General features: G+C 43.1%; 1 long non-coding RNA gene across 1 annotated transcript; it reads left to right on the top strand.

Moving 5' to 3' along the window:
• Positions 1–301: 301 nt before the first annotated feature.
• On the top strand, positions 302–18,936 carry LOC137451322 (uncharacterized). Its single transcript, XR_010989785.1, has 4 exons — positions 302–658; positions 11,799–11,937; positions 12,422–12,516; positions 18,599–18,936. It is a non-coding gene; the product is annotated as an uncharacterized lncRNA (long non-coding RNA).
• Positions 18,937–19,331: the final 395 nt, after the last annotated feature.

Below are 19,331 nucleotides of genomic sequence, written 5' to 3'. Positions count from 1 at the left end.
GTTGTCTCCACATCACAGTTTCCAGGCACATCTGGAGGGCAACGTGGCCCAGGTGAGAACCAAACCACAGCTACAACCACACCAGAGCTGGGCTAACTCTGCTTTGGCAGAGCTGGGGCCAAAAGCAGTGCAGTGGATCTCTGACAGCTGCGAGGATTTTTGCCAGAGAGAACTGACAACAAAACATTCTAAACAGATAAACCCTAGCACAACTATCAGGCTGGCAGTGTCATTTCTCCTGTGCTAATGCAGATGTTGTAGAAGCACTCAACACTCAGCAACAGCTCTCCTGACTGCACTGAAGTTGGACAGACAGCTTGACAGAGCTGTTAGTTAGTGTCTCCCTGGCTTATCTGTTAACAGCAGGAATGCTTGCTGTAGGAACTAAAAATAATGAGGGTAAATTGCAATACTAAAATTAAGCAGAAAAAAAAATGGCCTTTTGAAGTATTGCCCTGTGGGATTAGCTTAGACTAGTTTGGTCAGGTTTGGGAAGTGTGCCTTAGAAGACAGAGGATGTGAAAATGTGGAGAACCTCAGGTCTGACATGAGAGAAAAGGCATTTTACCCATCTCAGCACTGACAGATGGGAGATGGAGCAAGACAGAGGCAAACCTTCTGTGGGATTTTCATGTGGAAAAAGACATGTGTCAAGCAGGTAAGCTAAGTTATTGTTCATACTATTTCAACATTTTTAAGGCATGCTTTCTCCTAAATGCTTTTTTGAATTAGATAATCTGTGCTTTCCAGAGCTGTCTGGTTCCTGGGTGCCTCTGAGACAGCAGCACACGGGGAGAGGTGTCTGCTCTCTCACCAGCTTAAGCAAGATCCAAAAGCAAAATACTGGTCTGGAGGTTTCTTCTCCAGGAATCTGACAACCAGAGGCCTGCACTACATGAGGAAGAGGGTCCTCTTGGGCTGAAATCTGTCTCTGTCTACCAGAAAATGTCTTGGAAGAGCTAAGGGCTAGTTGGCACCATTTAGGTGTAGCCATTATTAAGGACCGATGCAAATTCTTTCTTGCAGGAGGAAGCTTTGGGGAGCATGCCCACATATTGCTTTACCATCCCATAGCCATGCCACCCTGCATGGGGTGGTTCACCCTGGTTAACCAAGTCTGAAAGGCTGGGCTTGCTCTCTCTGACAAGCCTGTTTTTGATGAGGAGATGGGGATGTAGTAAAGCTTGAGTCCCTCTGGGGGTGAAGTCAGATTCCCTCTGGCTGTCCTAATGATTTTGCAAGAGCAACCTGTGCCTCTTCTCTGCTTTTTCTGATTTGAGTCTGGATAAGTAAAAGGTTTATCTCATAATCTTAAGCTTACTGAAACTTTCCCCCTCCTCATTTCAGTATCTTGTATTTGCTACCAAGGAGTTTTTAAAAACATTGCTCACGTAAAGATGAGTGATTCATGGCTCTCTATGCCCAGGGACAGTGGTGAGTGAAACCCTCATCTCCTCTTTTCTCTATACTCATCCAGCCTACACAGAGCTTTTAGCTGCAAAGAAGAAGGTAAAAAACCACAAGCAAGCAAGCAATCCAGCAAGCAAACAAACAAACAAACAAGCAAACAAACAAAACCCCTCCAAAAATAAACAGCCACCAAAAAAACCTTCTAGACAAGCAGGGACTCCATAGAGTGTTCAGATTATGAAGAGGGCTTTAAACTGGACAGGGAAGGCAAGCCATCTATGATGGATTACAGTGCCTATGTTCTATAAATTCACCTTTGTGAAACAAAGAATAAGGCCAAAAAAAGATGTCCCAAATTCACCATTTCTGGTGTGTGGTGCTTACAATAATCCATGCAAACCTGGAGCATGTAGCAAACCTGCCAAAAGGGCATCCAGGGGAAAAGATGTTCTCTTGAAAAAATCTTACAGCTCAGCAGAGATAAACAGGGCAAACACTTAGTGCACAACCTCCAACCAGCTGCTACCACAGAACTTACTCTCAGCCACACGTGTTGAAAGGCCCTTTGTGGCACTCCAGTTAAATTAACACTTAACAATAATTGCAGGGCCACGGAGTGGGTTTTGCAGCCATCGATGGCTGAGTATTGATTTGCTCATCGTGCTGCCACCTTCAGGTACTGAGTTTTGTGTAAATTCAAAGTAACTGTAGTAGTGAGCTGAAATAACTGTAGTGCTGATCTAAGTTCAGCTAATTTGCCAGTCAGGTAAACCACCTTAGATCCACACTGGATTCCATATTCATCTGCTAGACCATCTCTGAATGTAGCCTTCAGGGTCTAAGGCTAAGAAATGTTCAGGCAGTCTGACACTGATTCAATGAGCGTGCCAAGGGACAGGGTAGGGGTGTGCCATGGTAAGCAGATAGCAGAAAGCTATATGAATGTGTAAAATAAATCAACTCCCCTTTAAATTCCTCCTGCTCTGCTTAGATATATTCCACCAGATGGATCAAAAGGGTTAGATGTTCAAATGTGCCTTGGAGGCACAGACTGGAGCAACAAAAAGGTGTGGAACTGAGATGAGCAAAATATTTTAATCTTTTTCTTCCCCATCCCTTTGAACTGTTAGAGATTTTCAAATGAGTTCTGCACTCCCCTGGAATAATAATAAAACAATTTCAGTGCCATTCACATCACAAGAGTAACTACAGTAGCCCATAAGTTAGTAGACTTTGATAGAGTGTAATATATACTGACTTCAGTCCTTTGCTTTGAATAACTGAGAACAAAGACTTGTCCCAAGGTCTTTCCTATGCCAAAACAATAACTTAATCCATTGTCTAATTTAAGTTCTGTCTTGCCCAGGCTCTTCTATTGGATCTGTTCAGCGTGCAGCTGAATCTTACACAAATTCTGTTCATGCTATTACAAGGGTCAGCATTAATTCATCTGACATTTTAATGCCTGCCATGTAGATGCCTCCACGTGAGTCAGTCACACAAGTAACCAGGGTCACCTAGTCACCATCTGTAGTCAGTGGAAGGTGAGTAAATATGATCAGTGTCACACAGGACAAAATTAATCTGACCAAAGGTAGGCATCTGCTTTAGGATGAGACATATCCAGCAACTGAGCCAGATCTCTGCTGACTGTTAAAAAAGCCTAAGCTCAGGTGTTTGTGTTGGTGTAGTAAACATTCATTTAGTCAGATGACTCTCAGACAATTCCCCACATTAACTACATTTCAGGGATTGGTTATGATGCTTACCTTGGGTGTTTGGGAACAAAGGTTAAATATTTCCTTTACTAATTTTCTCACATCCTCCCAACTCAGAACTGGTGCATGTTGCAAAAACAATTAAGTACTTTTTGGCCAGTAAGCCTGATGCTATGATTGATCTGATTGTTGCATGATATAGCTTCAACCTGGGTCTGTAAACAAGTGTTCCAATCCTTTCTCTGTCCTTCAAACCAAGTGCCAGCTGAAACAAAATGTGCAAGTATACATTTTATTGCTTAATTTTCCTAAGAATTTGCTCAGAAATGGAAAGTTTCTTGCCTAAAACTGAGTGTATACTGAAAGGAGATGATTTCAAAAAGGTATTTGTTCTTGTTTCAGAAGCAGAACCCATCCTCATTTACTCTGACCTTTAAAAAACTCAGTGTAATGCAGCATTATGGCATTTGTGTATCACAACTTTAAAGCCATCATTAGGAGAAAATGCAGATACAATCGAAATGGTTATTATGTTCTTGTTAACAAGCCCCTGTCTTATGCTGTCCATTTCCCAGATGATACAGTGAACAGAAAGTTAATTAACTTATAGGAAGAAAAAACCCAATACCCAACAACTCTGTAATATCCCTGTGCACCCTGCAGATTTTATCTGCTTCTAGCATCTGATGATCTCAGGTTTATAATGATATATAAGTACCTAAAATAAGGCTTTGCTTTGAACTACTTGAAATGCACCATAAAAGAAGTGCACACTCCAAATGCAGTATTAACTTGCCTTGCTGTGATACTGGAAGGGAGCATGCAGATAAATTAATTATAGGACAGAGGGTTTGTGTCTTGCCCAAGGCTATACCACAAGCTCAAGAAAGCCCAATTTAACTTCTTGCTCAGGCTGGAGGGATTCTTTCTGGTGACTTCAATAGGAATTGGCCTGGATCCAGAGAAGAAAGAGAGGATGCTATCAGGCATCAACCACTTTGTCTTGATAGGCACCCAAGACAGATATGTTTTGGAGATTTAACAGCAAGGGAAGAGCCTTGATGGTGTAAACACTTGGATGCAGCCTCACTCTGAAATGCTTCCCCTTCTGAATCTGAAACAAATGGGTTGCAGTATAAAGCAACCAAAAATTCACAAAATTATATCTGAAGTAGTTGAAAACCTTAGATCCCATTTAGCTTATGAGCCTCAAAAGCTTATTCTACATTGCATAGCTGTTGCCTAGCCATTCCCCATCCCATATTTGTGAAACCAAGTATTTTTTATGCAGGAGCAGTGCATTTTGGACATAACTCACACAATTACTTCCTCCTTTGGAATTTAAAACGTACATAGAATCATAGAATCATAGAATCACAGAATCACAGAATCATAGACTCATGGAAACATAGAATCACAGAATCATAGACTCATGGAATCACAGAATCATAGAATCATAGAATTACAGAATCATAGACTCATGGAAACATAGAATCACAGAATCATAGACTCATGGAATCACAGAATCATAGAATCACAGAATCATAGACTCATGGAATCACAGAATCATAGAATCAGAGAATCACAGAATCATAGAATCATAGAATCAGAGAATTGTTAGGGTTGGAAGGGATCTCAAGGATCATCCAGTTCCAATCCCCCTGCCATGGGCAGGGACACCTCACACTACATCAGGTTGCTCACAGCCACATCCAGCCTGCTTCAAAATCTTCAGGGATGAGGCTTCCACCACCTCCCTGGGCACCCTGTCCCAGGGTCTCACCATGTATTACTGAATAATATTAAAGCCAAACTTACACTAACTAGAATCTGTTCCCATAGATACAAGTGTTCCAGTAGTACAACTCAATGTGTATTTGGTGTTTGCAAGTGTTGATGTGGATTGGAGGAGATGAGTGTGTGGAAATCATGCTGATAAACCACCACTAGCATTTGTACAGCAACATGCATGTTGCAGCTTGGTTTTCATAGCATTCCACTAACACAGATCAGAGCATTCCTGGCTCTTTACAGTGCAGTTCAGCCTTGTTTAGAAGTACAACACATCTGCATACCTCTGACCAAGCAAAATAAAAGAAGGAAAAGAAAGACTAAACTGGTTTTCAGTCTGTATAGTTTTCTGAAGGTGGAATACATTTGCTGTCCAACATTTATTTATAGGATATTGTTTTCATCTGGCTTTTTTTTTTGCAAGAAGAGAGATAAAGGTGGGCAAATCTGGCTGGAGGTAGAGCTGGTTTGTGAAATCATTCCTCCTGGATTTCCTTTAACCACACAGAGGACAACTGCCTGCTTCAGATCTCAGCCAGATTTTCTATGATCTTTGAGGGAATGGTTATCATGAAAGTGATACACACACCAGGAAAACATAAACAGTGAAAAGGACAAGTTGTCTTCTTCGGGTTTGATGTGGTTTGATGTGGTGTAAATATGCTAAACTGTGAAGAAATGTGTCAGCAAGCTCTGGAGAACTTCAGGGATTGTGCAGAACTTTCTGGCACAGACTTTAACTAGAGAACAAGATACTGCCTGTTGCTTAGCTTTGAATAGCACAGCGCAAGAAAACACCAGGAAAAGAGTCTTGACAAGTTGCTCTTGACTGGCAAGCAATGCAATGCATTTCATCATGCATATTAATACTTTGGAAGACTAGTGAGGAGGCTTCTTTCTCAGTTCACTTCACTACTAGCAGTGCTATCAAGACCTGCTTCCAAAACCCCCACAGTACCACGCAGATGTAAAAAAGAGCAATTGATTAGGAAACAGGGGCCACTGTGCTACAACTGCTCATTAAAGGTGGCATTAAGTAGTTGCTCTCTACTCCATTACTCTCTACTCCATCTCTCCTTGTACAGTCATTTATAAAGTGAGAAGCAGCAATTATCTATTTCATAGTACAACTGTTTATAACTGTAATTATTTTCTGCACACTTCCCACAGGGAAAAATTGCTACCTAAGCTAGAGTGCTTGACTCTGAAGGTCACTTTGACCAAGTAAGGATTTGAGAGGGCTTTGAATGCAGTTACATTGTTCTGCAGACATTTTACTTTCTATTCTTCAAAGCCTTTCTCGTCTGAAAGACAACTATGGCCACTGCCATACATGATCATGCTTACAGAGTAGGTGTGAATGACAGCACTCCTGGTTGGCTCAGAACTGTCTGTCATCCATCACATTGACTAACCATACTAAAAGGAAGGACAAATATAGATAGTATTTCTCACATGAAATGTGTTACTGAAACTCTGTGTAATTAACTTTTTCCTAAGACTAATTTCTTAGGATGGAAATAAACTCTCTCTGTTAACCAAAATTACATTAAATACTGAGCTTGTCATGCAACACTTCAACAGTTTATTATCTTCTAAGATAATGTTTCAAGATGTGCCAGGGGAGGTTCAGACTGGACATTAGGAAGCATTTCTTTAGTGAGAGAGTGGTCAAACACTGGAACAGGCTTTTGAGGGATCTCAGTGGTCAGTGCCCTAACCCTATCAGTGAATAAGGTATTTGGACAATGCCATTAACAACCTGCTTTAACTTGGTCTGCCCTGGAATGCTCAGGCAATTGGACTAGATGATCATGCTAGCTTCTGTACAACCTCTTCTCTTCTCTTCTCTTCTCTTCTCTTCTCTTCTCTTCTCTTCTCTTCTCTTCTCTTCTCTTCTCTTCTCTTCTCTTCTCTTCTCTTCTCTTCTCTTCTCTTCTCTTCTCTTCTCTTCTCTTCTCTTCTCTTCTCTTCTCTTCTCTTCCCTTCTCTTCCCTTCTCTTCCCTTCTCTTCCCTTCTCTTCCCTTCTCTTCCCTTCTCTTCCCTTCTCTTCCCTTCTCTTCCCTTCTCTTCCCTTCTCTTCCCTTCTCTTCCCTTCTCTTCCCTTCTCTTCCCTTCTCTTCCCTTCTTCTCCTCTTTCTCTTCTTCTCCTCTTTCTCTATTCTATTCTATTCTATTCTATTCTATTCTATTCTATTCTATTCTATTCTATTCTATTCTATTCTATTCTATTCTATTCCATTCCACTCCACTCCACTCCACTCCACTCCACTCCACTCCACTCCACTCCACTCCACTCCACTCCATTCCATTCCATTTCATTCCATTCCACTCCATTCCATTCCCAGTTATACCTTGAGAGGCTGCTTCTTCAATCATATTTGTGCCATCAGCCATTTTTGGTTCCAAATGGTAGAGAATGTTCTGTCAGGCTTTGAGAAGCAATATTTTGGTTATTAATATGACTGAGGCTAAAAGGGACAACCTTGGAGCCTCCAAATTGTGACAGGAGACTCAGCTGAGAAAACTTAAAGACTGACAAAGTGTAATCAGACAACAGATAAGGGCTGAAATACCACTGAGTAGTAACCAGACACTGGAACCAATTTTGTCAAGCCTGTTTACCTTTTTAATCCCCGGAAAGAAGGAGCTATTGGACATAAAAGAAACTGACAGATTTCCTGCAGTAAATGCAGGCTCAATTAATTATTTTCAACTATTTGTATAAAAACAGTGACCACTAATCTCTAACAAAACAAACCAAGAAAAATTGTTTTGAAATGCCACTACAGATCTAAGAGCAAATATTTACTCTAAATGATCAAACTGTACCATAATGCGGTATAAGAAGCAGTGAAAAGGCGACACAAAGGACTGCAACTATGAGTTTGTTTTTACATTCATTAGCACCAGGAGAAAAATAGTTACTTTGTCAGATGATTTTATTACCAACAGGAAATTTAAGTCACATGCCATTTGCTTTGGAGGCAGAAAAGCACAGAGAATTTGATGGGCTTCCACATCAGAGAGATCAAAACACCAACAAAACAAAAAAATCACAGTTGTGAACAGAACAGAACAGAACAGAATAGAATAGAATAGAATAGAATAGAATAGAATAGAATAGAATAGACTTAACCAGGTTGGAAAAGACCTTTGAGATCATCAAGTTCAACCTATCACCCAACACCAATTGATCAACTAAACCATGGCACCAAGCACCCCATCAAGTCTCTTCCTAAACACCTCCAGGGATGGTGACTCCACCACCTCCCTGGGCAGCACATTCCAATGGGCAATCTTTCTGTGAAGAATTTCTTCTTAACATCCAGCCTAAACCTCCCCTGGTGCAGCTTGAGACTGTGTCCTCTTGTCCTGGTTCTGGTTGCCTGGGAGAAGAGACCAACCCCCACCTGGCTACAACCTCCCTTCAGGTAGTTGTAGGTAGCAATAAGGTCTCCCCTGAGCCTCCTCTTCTCCAGGTTAAACACCCCCAGCTCCCTCAGCCTCTCCTCACAGGGCTGTGCTGAAGACCTCTCCCCAGCCTTGTTGCCCTTCTCTGGACATGTTCAAGTGTCTCAATGTCCTTCTTAAACTGAGGGGCCCAGAACTGGACACAGTACTCAAAGTGTGGCCTAACTAGTGCTGAGTACAGGGCAGAATGACTTCCCTGCTCCTGCTGGCCACATTGTTCCTGATCCAGGCCAGGATGCCATTGGCCGCCTTTGCCACCTGGGCACACTGCAGGCTCATGTTCAGCCTACTGTCAACCCGTACCCCCAGGTCCCTTTCTGCCTGGCCACTCTTCAGCCGCTCTGACCCCAGCCTGTAGCACTGCATAGGGTTATTGTGGCCAATGTGTAGAACCTGGCACTTAGATATGTTCAATCTCATGCCTTTGAACTCTGCCCATCTGTCCAGCCTGGCAAGTTCCCTCGAACTACATGCACAATCCAAAAGGTCATCAAAAAGTTTGAGTGTTTTAAATTTTGCCTTAGAGTATTTTATTTTTTGCCTTTGGAGAAACACTGAGTTTTCATTTGTTGGCTGAAGTGATGTGATCATTTTGTTATCTGTTGCCCATTCTTTCAAAACTAATGACAAGCTTTGCTTACTATTTCTGTGAATTAACAAGCAAGTTTAGAAAGCTCAACTTCAATTAACTAAATGTTTACATTTTCACCAAAGCTGGTGTCATACCGATAAGAGAAGCCCCCTGCCACCTCAGTGTGTTTTGCTGAGTGCTCTGGTTTTTCCTGGCTGTTGGACTTGATGATCTTGGAGGTCTCTTCCAGCCTGGTTGATTCTGTGATTCTGTGAGTTGTAGCCCTCCTAGGACTAAGCAACACCTTTGATGAGAGGGCAGCCAGTGTGCCCCAAGCCCTGCTCTGGCACCTCAGGCGGGACCAGCCCATCGTTGCCAGCAGCTGGCTGTGGATCCATGTGCTTCCCAGTGAAAACATGGAGACTGAGTCTACCTTGAGGAATGGGGTGGGAGAGGTTTTAGTAGGTATCTTCTACTTAGATTACCAGGCCTAAGTAGCCCAATAAAACGGAACTAACAACAAAGGCCTTTTGTTTGCCTGGCTACATAGAAATCCTTCCGGAAGAAATTATTCCTCTTTATGAGAACGACAGCTTAGAAATACCTCTGGAATAAATCATTCTTCCTCACTAATTCACTAAGCAGATGCTTATTTGGGTTTTTTTCTTTGTAATTTACTTTAATTTTTAAAAGGCCATGTGAACATTGAGGCAGGAAACCTGATATTACAATAATATTGGTGATGTTCACATTTATTCATATGTGTATTGCTTGTGTGTTTCATACATGTTGTACCTATGCATGTCAATTCCTTATATAAAACATCAACTTTCAAACACCACCACCAAAAATATTTTAACTAACTTGGGTGATCAGCACACTGCATGCACTGGCTGAGGGTGAGAACTATGTGTCAGGTCCCTGCCAACCCCTGACATTCTGTGATCAGGAAATAAAACACTGCATGATTCTCCAGTATTTCACCTGGCAAGCTTAAATTGTGTTTAACAGCATAGAAGTGAAACCTAAGCCTCCTGTGAGTGTGAAGGAGCCTGCATCTGCAGCCAACAGCACAGCCTGCAAATCAGCTCTGCTCGCTTCTGCAAGGAGGTGATCACAGCATGGGGTGAAAGAGAATATGGAAAGAATCATAGAATTGTTAGGGTTGGAAGGGACCTCAAAGATCATTCAGTTCCAACCCCCCTGCCATGGGCAGGGACACCTCACACTAGATCAGGTTGGCCAGAGCCTCATCCAGCCTGGTCTTAAACACCTCCAGGGATGGGGCCTCAACCACCTCCCTGGACAACCCATTCCAGGGCTTCACCACTCTCATGGTGAAGAACTTCTTCCTCACATCCAGCCTAGCCTTCAAAACCTCCAGGGATGAGGCTTCCACCACCTCCATGGGCAACCTGTTCCAGTGTCTCACCACCCTCATGGGGAAGAACTTCTTCCTAACATCCAATCTGAAGAGGAGCCATGGAGTGTGGCGTAGCTAAGCACAGCAAGTTAGGTACCCTCTTGCCTTTCCTAATGAGAATCTTGTTTCAGACTCTTACAGACAAAGCAGCTGGGACAAAGTAAGAGCCTAGCTTGTTTAACAAGTTCCATTTCATTTATAGCAAATGGAAGGTTTACATTGAAACCCCCAAAGCTTAATCTTCTTTTTCTGTATTCTCTCAGTCCTATTCAGCTCTCTAGCTTTCTACCAGTTCTAGAATTACAAACTCCTGACACTTTAAAAGGCTGGCACTGGGGATGTCTGCTCCACCTTTCTGCTCGTGGTTGCCTCCTTACAGCCAGGTCACAGAGGTGGACGTGAACCAGTTCCTCAAGCTCAGCAGCTCACAGCCCAGCTGGTTAACATCAACCAAAGTGGATGTTGGTTAATGCACCAACCATGACGTACAGCAGAAGAATTCTGGCCTGATCTTGCTGACTCTGTGAGAAATCTGAGGGCAGAAGGAATTCTCACACCTTCTGTTATCTCGTTCCTTACAGATTAGAGTGGTTTCTCGTCTTTTCCCACTAGGATTGTTTTGCTGGTGGGCACCATCATTCTCAAACCTATAACTAAGTGCAGGAGTTGGTGCTGCAGCCTGTGTCAGACTAGTAGAGAACTTTACAGGCTGGGCTTGGCTTTAGCAGAACAGGGCAAGTAAGGCAGAAAGGACAAAAAAAATGAGTAGTGAGTCTTTGAACATGCAAGTGAAAAGTCCATGCTGGAGTCACAGCTTTTGAAAAGTACAATTCAGAAACAGTGTTTCCCTGGGCAGAAAGTGTGGTGAGTTCTGGAGTCACCATGCCTAGAGGCGTTCAAAAAGCATGTAGGCATGGCACTTCAGGACATGGTTTAGTGGGCATGGTGGTGTTGGGCTGACAGATGGACTTGATGATCTGAGAGGTCTTTCCCTACATTAATGACTCTGATTCTATGAAATAGGGAAGCACACTTGACCTACAGCAGGGCACAAGGCTATGGAAAGAGCTGTGCTGTGTGTTTGGAAATAAGGCTAACAAGGAGGCTGGGTAGCACACTAACTCTGGCCTATACTCTGGAAAAATCACTTGTTCCCACCAACCCAATTAGCAAAATTTTTAGAGTGCTTAAGTATACAAATCCCAAAGTAAAATACTACCCTGAGTGGATTTTAGCCCTGCAAGAGCTTCCCAAAAGTGTTTTGCATGGGTCTTAAAAAAGCGACTGCGCACCGAACATGCGAGTTGCTATCTCAGCATGAGAGACCATGTGCAGCCAAGCAAAACCACATTCCCCAACTTTTCAAGTCTCTTAAAGCTTTTATTGCCCATTAAGTAGTTGTTTTCTCAGCCTGCAGTTGAAACCGCAGCACTGGAAACACTGTTGACGAATGCTGTTTGAGGTTTTGAGTGAAACCACACTCAGAGGCAAGCTTCATTGGACCTTCTCAGAGATTCAGCTGGGAGTCTGAGCACAAAAACAAGCCCAGGTGATGACAGACTGAAAGCATGCTGCTGCTGGAGCTGAGAAGCTATGTGGGTTTCTGCCTTGGGGAGGGGGATGAGGAATGTCTTCCATCCAGGGTGTCCTCCCATCTCCATTTCTTGCAGACTAGTCCCATGCCTGGGACTATGCATGGTAGAACCATCATTGCTGAGCAGAGGGTGCCAGAAGAAAGGTTCAAAGCTTTATTATAGTTTGAGCATAAGGACAGCCTCCTGCTCAAGAGCCTCCTGGCATCCATGGGGTCAGAAAATCAGGGGGGTTTGTCCTTAAGTGTGCTTTTTGGGTGAGGTTTTTGGTTTGTTTGTTTGTGTTTTGATGCTGCTGCTGTTGTTTTTGTTTCTGTTTGGGTTTTGTTTGTTTTTGAGATAAAAATGAGAGAAAAAGTGAATTAGTTTGAAATTGCTCTGTTAAACAAAGATGAAATGCAGTGTCTTAAGTCACCATTAATTTTTTTAATCCCTTTTCAGGGCCACAAGGATGATCAGAGGGCTGGAGCACCTCTCCTATGAGGACACACTGAAGGAGTTGGGGCTGTTCAGTCTGCAGAAGAGAAGGCTCCCAGGTGACCTAATTGTGGCCTTCTAGTATCTGAAGGGGGCCTACAGGAAGTCTGGGGAAGGACTTCTCAGGATCTCAGGTAGTGACAGGACTAGGGGGAATGGAATGAAGCTGGAGGTGGGGAGATTCAGGCTAGATGTGAGGAGGAGGTTCTTCACCATGAGAGTGGTGAGACCCTGGAATGTGTTGTCCAGGGAGGTGGTCGAGGCCCCGTCCCTGGAGGTGTTTAAGCCCAGGCTGGATGAGGCTCTGTCCAGCCTGATCTAGTGTGGGGTGTCCCTGCCCATGGCAGGGGGGTTGGAACTAGATGATCCTTGTGGTCCCTTCCAACCCTGAATGAAACTATGAAACTATGAAACTATGTTTAGTCAAGCCCAGGATGGAGCTCCCTAGAGCTGATATTGGAGAATAAACCAGGCTGTCATCCTGATACAGCTCCATCCATGCTCAAGTGAAGAGAAATCCATGCATATTCATGAGCTATGCCTGGAAATAAGAGTATATTCCACTTTATTTTTGCCAGTCAGGAAAATATATTAGTGGCTTGGTTTTTTTTATCAGCTGCATCATAATATGGTCATAACCAAATGCTCAGAAAGTGTTGCTAAAAGGCTCTTTCCCACCTGCCTGTATTTCACTAAATCCCCTTCATAATATAGAAGGGAAGGGATATTTATGATTCTAAATTCATCTGTCTCATAAATATTTTATCTTTAAAGGAGTTGATTCAAATAGTAAAAGTCAGAGTGCATATAAAATGTTGCTTTTTGAATCTGTCAATATTGAAAGTAAAAGGAAATGAGAGTACTGTGGCCAGCTCTGGGGCTCTGACACAGGAGAGATGTGGACCTGCTGAAGTGGGTCCACAGGAGGGACACAAAGTTAATCACAGGGCTGGAGCACCTCGCCTATGAAGCCAGGTTGAAAGAGTTGGGGTTGTTCAAACTGGATAGGGGAAGGCTCCAGGGAGAACTTAAAGCTACATTTCAATATCTGAAGGGGACCTACAGGAAAGCTGAGGAGGGACTGTTTAGAAGGACTTGGAGTGATAGGATGAGGTGCAATGATTTGAAACTGGAGCAGGATAGATTTAGGTTGGACAGCAGGAAGAAGTTCTTCACAATGAGAGTGGTGAAATACTGGAAGAGGATGCCCAGAGATGTGGTTGAGGCCCTGTCCCTGGAGACATTCCAGATCAGACTCATTGTGGCCCTGGGCAGCTTATTCTAGTTGGAGATGCCCCTGCTCACTTCAGGGGGTTGGACAAGGTGGCCTTTGAGGATCCCTTCCAACCTGATGCAACCGTGAATCTTGAATTTCTCTGGGTGTGCAGGTTATCCTGACTTCTTCAGCACTAATGGATGTGAAAGAATTATACCTCACTGATACTTGCCCAATGGTTTATCCACTGTCAGATGGTTGCTTCTTAGGGGCATTGACAGCATCAGTTCAGTAAATCTGAGGATTTACTGGGGAGTGTGACTGAAGCAGGCTGAACAGCCCAGCCACACAGATGTATGTTGATGTTATTGAAGAACTACAGACAGCAAAAAATCTGCACTCACAACAATGCTTTGGGGCATATTTTCCTAAGAGACTACACAGAATCACAGAATCACCAAGGTTGGAAAAGACCTCAAAGATCATCAAGTCCAACCCATCACCACAGATCTCATGACTAAACCATGGCACCAAGTTCCACATTCAATCCCCTCTTGAACACCTCCAGGGACAGTGACTCCACCACCTCCCTGGGCAGCACATTCCAATGGAGAACAACTCTCTCTGTGAAGAACTTTCTCCTCACCTCCAGCCTAAATTTCCCCTGGCACAGCTGTGTCCTCTTGTTCTGGTGCTGGTTGCCTGGAAGAAGAGACCAACTCCCTCCTGGCTACAACCTCCCTTCAGGTAGTTGTAGAGAGCAATAAGGTCTCCCTTGAGCCTCCTCTTCTCCAGGCTAAACAAACCCAGCTTCCTTAGCCTCTCCTCGTAGTTCTTGTGCTTGAGACCTCTCCCCAGCCTTGTTGCCCTTCTCTGGACACATTCAAGAGTCTCAATGTCCTTCTTAAACTGAGGGGCACAGAACTGGACACAGGACTCAAGGTGTGGTGAGAATATATTTTTCTAATCATCCTAGAGCTTTGCTGCATAGTTGGCAAGCAGTTCTTTTTCTTATTTATTTCTAAATCAGAAGCAATTATTGCTACACAGGGTAAAGTCTTTTATTCCTGACAATTTTCATAACACCATGGCCATTTCCCACGGGTATTTGCAGAACTTAGTGGCAGGAGAGTTCTACACCAATAAGTACGAGGGCAGAAACTCTGAATTTTTCTATATGACACAAAGTCATGTACTTGGGACATTACAAGAGAAGAATGTAGTTAAGAATCTTCAAAATGGTGAACAAAACCCCCAATTAATTCTATTGTATTGTAGCTCTTATTGCATATTCAAGATAGAGAGGTTCAGGGATTTGCCCAAGGCTACAGGAAGAGCTGGAAATGCATCAAGGACTGAAATGGAAGACAAACTGGTTATCACTTAGTTCACTCTTGTGGCTTGTCCAGTAAAGACCATATGCAGCCAGATCAGATACATGAGAGTGTTTGACCCTTTGTCTCACTTAATAAAGCTTGTCCAAAACCCATAGGTGTTATGTGTAAAAAGACAAACAAAAACGTACATGTTGTAAATGATTAACTTACTTCTTTTCACCCTCTTTGAAGAGTGCACCTCCTAAATAGGTCAGGTAAAGATTCTGCTCTGTCAGCATACAGATTGTTGTACACACTGTTCTGATGCCATCAAGAAAGAGTGAGTCACCCAGTTTCATCTTTTATGTGAAAGAGAGCAAAAATAACAAACCTGAAAAGCGATTGAACCACACCAGAATGAGCAATGGAGACACATAATGGAATGAGGAGCCTTCACATCCATTTCCCCCATATATAGCTATATATATGAGGGATATATAAACATGTGTACACACACACACACACACACATGTATTTGTTGCAGTATGTATGCAAGAGTAAAGATTTTATCACCTGCAACATCAGGATAAGGCATAAACTCTATAACTCGGCTCTAGCTGTATAAAGACAGATCAAAGATCCAGCCCAGGTGTGGCTCTGGAGTTTCATTGCTCAAGGCTAATTATTCACAAAAAGCCCCCACCCTAGAGAGTTGTCTAGCAGGTTTATCTTTTGGCTGGTAGACATTTTAAAGAAGACACTACCTAAGCTCAGCTATTTTGTCTGACACACTACAGCAATCAAAACTATTCCACAGATCTCGATGAGATATTTGACCAACTGCAGCTCACACCTGGACAGAGTTTTCTCTCCCAGAAGCAGACAGGAGTTTTCAAGACTTTGAGCTCATGTTCAAATCTCATGGAAGGCTTAAAACCAATTTCAGTGAACAGACCAGAGCGCAATACTCTAAAGACTGCTGAACCTTTTAACTTCATAAGGAGCAAAGACACTGCAAACATTTACTTTAAGCATGAGTGTGCCCAGTTTTGGGCACTGTGGTATATGGAAGACACTGAGGTGCTGGAGCAGGTCCAGAGAAAGGCAATGAAGCTGGTGAGGGGGATTGGAGAGCATGTTTTGCAAGGAGAGGCTGAGGGAGCTGGGATTGTTTAGCCTGAAGATGAAAAGTCTGAAAGGGGACCTTATTGCTCTCCACAGCATCTTGAAAGGAGGCTGTTATGACACTGGTTTTCGCTCTTCTCACCAGTAACTAACGACAGGACATGAGGTAACAGCCCCAAGCTGTGCCAGGGCAGATTTAGGATGGATATTAGGCAGAATTCCTTTCCTGCAAGAGTGGTAAGGCATTGGAACAAGCTGCCCAGGGTGGTGGTGCAGTCACCACCCCTGGAGGTCTTCAAGAAGGGTGCAAATGTGGCACTTGATCATGGAGGTAAGGGTAGAAGGTTGGACTTGGTAATCTGAGAGGTCTTTTCCAATCTTAATGATTATGTGATTCTATGTTTATACTACATGCAATAAAATAAATCATTTAAGGATGCATTATCATCATCATAGTTTACAGAATGACTTCTAGAGACCTTATGAGAGACAGCCTCTACCTTTATTTGCTTATGAGTCATCAGCTGTGACCAAGACAGCTCCAGTCTATCTTCAAAAATAAAGGGGGGGGGGGAAGATATTTCCTGCAATCATCTGTCCCTGTCATAACTACAAGAAGGATTAGCAAAGGAAAACAATAGCACTTTGTCAGAGTAAACAACCCTGTCTTGGTCACCAAGTTAAAGCCAAAGCAGCAGAGACAATCCTCTCTCCTGTTGCAGTGCTCTGAATCTCTTCAAGGTTTTCTTCTGGATTTCTTTTTAGTGGCACAGCTGCACCGTTCAGAAGCCACACTCAACTATTTGAGCAAGGAATCTACAGAATACATTAACCTTATTTCCAACAGTGGAAGCTTATTTATTGAAATGATTACCAATATTTTATTTAAAGATAATCTTTTGTCCTAGCACTTGAGGTGGGACTAGTGGTTCTGCCTGCCTCTGCTCTCATTTGAAATATGTTGCCCTGGCATTCCTGTTATCTTCTTGTTAGAAATGGTTTGACAGTACTGCAAAGCCCCAGCACCTCTCACATGCAGAGTTTTTCAAGAGGTAAGTAAGCCAAGCAGTCAATTTGCATGAATATTTGAATTTAACAATGAAAGCTGAGATTCCTCCTCAGTAAAAACTCTCCTGGAAGACACCACAATTTCCATCTGAGTCAGGAATGAGTAATGACTTCGCTCAAGAGGAAATGGGAAGAACTTTTCAGCTTCCAGTGATATTACAGGCACCAACAGATCAATATAACACCTTCATAAGGAAGGTGCCATTATGCATGTTTGGGGATGTAGATATTTTATTAGAGGGAAGAGAAATATAGAGAAGTGATTTTTGTGAGCTCTTACCTGGATGAGAAAGGTTGGGCTTTAAATGCTGTATTTAGACCACAGTACTACACTTGCCATAAAATTTTGCATCTGCTTATTAAGGGCTAACCCTTGCACAGAGAGAGGCTGACTAGGTCACTGGACAGGATGCGTTAGTGTAGCCACAGGCCACCAAAGCCTGGCTTCCTCTTTAAAGTAGGTAGGTAAGTATCCTCTTTCCCTCTGCAAAAACAATATTTTAGTCAGTTAGCTTTATTAAGTAGTTATAACTCCCATGAATGGGTAAACAGAAACCGTTTCTGTGTTGTGTGGCTTCACAGGCTTCAGCTTTTCAGGAAGATGGAATGCCTGGTGAAATCCCAATGTATTTCATGCTTTTGGTACCAATAAGAGAGCTCTGTGTGACTTTGTTAGCAGGGTGAAAAACAAAGCTGGAATGAATGAAATAACACTTTTCCAGATAATTCTGATTCCAGGTGTGACTCTCCCTTTTGTTTGGTTTGTGCATGGATTTGGCTCTTTGTTTCAAATCAGGAGATCACAAGGATCACAAGGATCACAAGGAGGAGAGACTGAGGGAGCTGGGGCTGCTTAGCCTGGAGAGGAGGAGACTCAGGGGTGACCTTATTGCTCTCTACAACTACCTGAAGGGGGGTTGTAAACAGGCAGAGGTTGGTCTCTTCTCCCAGGCAGCCAGCACCAGAACAAGAGGACATAGTCTCAGGCTGCGCCAGGGGAAGTTCAGGCTGGAGGTCAGGAGGAAGTTTTACACAGAGTGATTGCCCATTGGAATGGACTGCCCAGGGAGGTGGTGGAGTCACCATCCCTGGAGGTGTTCAGGAGGAGACTTGACAGGGTGCTTGGTTACATGGGTTAGTTGGTTGGGTGGTGTTGGATGATAGGTTGGACACGATGATCTTGGAGGTCTCTTCCAACCTGGTCTATTCTATTCTATTCTATTCTATTCTATTCTATTCTATTCTATTCTATTCTATTCTATTCTATTCTTTCTATCCCTTCTTTCCTCCACACTGATGAATATACTTCCTCAGTTCCCATCAGTGAGCTGTGTAATTGGAAAAATAATGTACTTTGGATGGCACTTTCTGAGCAGAGTAATGCATCATTTTGTTAATGTTTATTTATTTTTTCAGTTCAACCATATGATGTAGAAGAGATAAATTAATAACAGAAGTAACCAGGTTGGAAAAGACCTTCAAGATCATCGCGTCCAACCCATCACTCAACACCATCTAATCAACTAAACCAGGCAACCAAGCACCCTATCAAGTCTCCTCCTGAACACCTCCAATGATGGGGACTCCACCACCTCCCCAGGCAGCCCATTCCAATGGGCAATCACTCTCTCTGTGTAAAACTTCCTCCTAACCTCCAGCCTAAACCTCCCCTGGTGCAGCCTGAGACTGTGTCCTCTTGTTCTGGTGCTGGTTGCCTGGGAGAAGAGACCAACTCCCTCCTGGCTACAACCTCCCTTCAGGTAGTTGTAGAGATCAGTATTTGGACTATGGTAGTTTGCATGCCCCGTAACTCCATTCAAATGTGGGGAGTAAATAAATGCTAAATAGTGTTTCAAATAGCTTGGATTTACTTGGTGTAAATCACTCTAAATAAACAGCATATAAAATATCAGAACTAGATGACACAATTTGCTAAGTGGTGCTTTCCACAGCACTTGCATCTCCTCTTCCCCTGGGAAAAAGGAAACTCTCAGGGATAGAGCTCTCTCAGGGACACAGTGCCTCCTGAGGGTACTCAGAGGTGAGCTAGAGCTCTCTGGCCATGCCTGGCTCAGAGATCTGACCTGGAATGTTTGTCATGCCGGTGTGGAAATTAGCAGCAAGAGCCGGTGATGGGCATAAACACATC

The sequence above is a fragment of the Melanerpes formicivorus genome, unplaced genomic scaffold (assembly GCF_026170545.1).
Source record: "Melanerpes formicivorus ecotype bairdi unplaced genomic scaffold, bMelFor1.0.p_v2 SCAF_42, whole genome shotgun sequence".
In the NCBI taxonomy this organism is placed as follows: Eukaryota; Metazoa; Chordata; class Aves; order Piciformes; family Picidae; genus Melanerpes; species Melanerpes formicivorus.
Note: the sequence above shows the minus strand (reverse complement) of the source record. Positions and strands in the feature narration are given on the sequence as shown.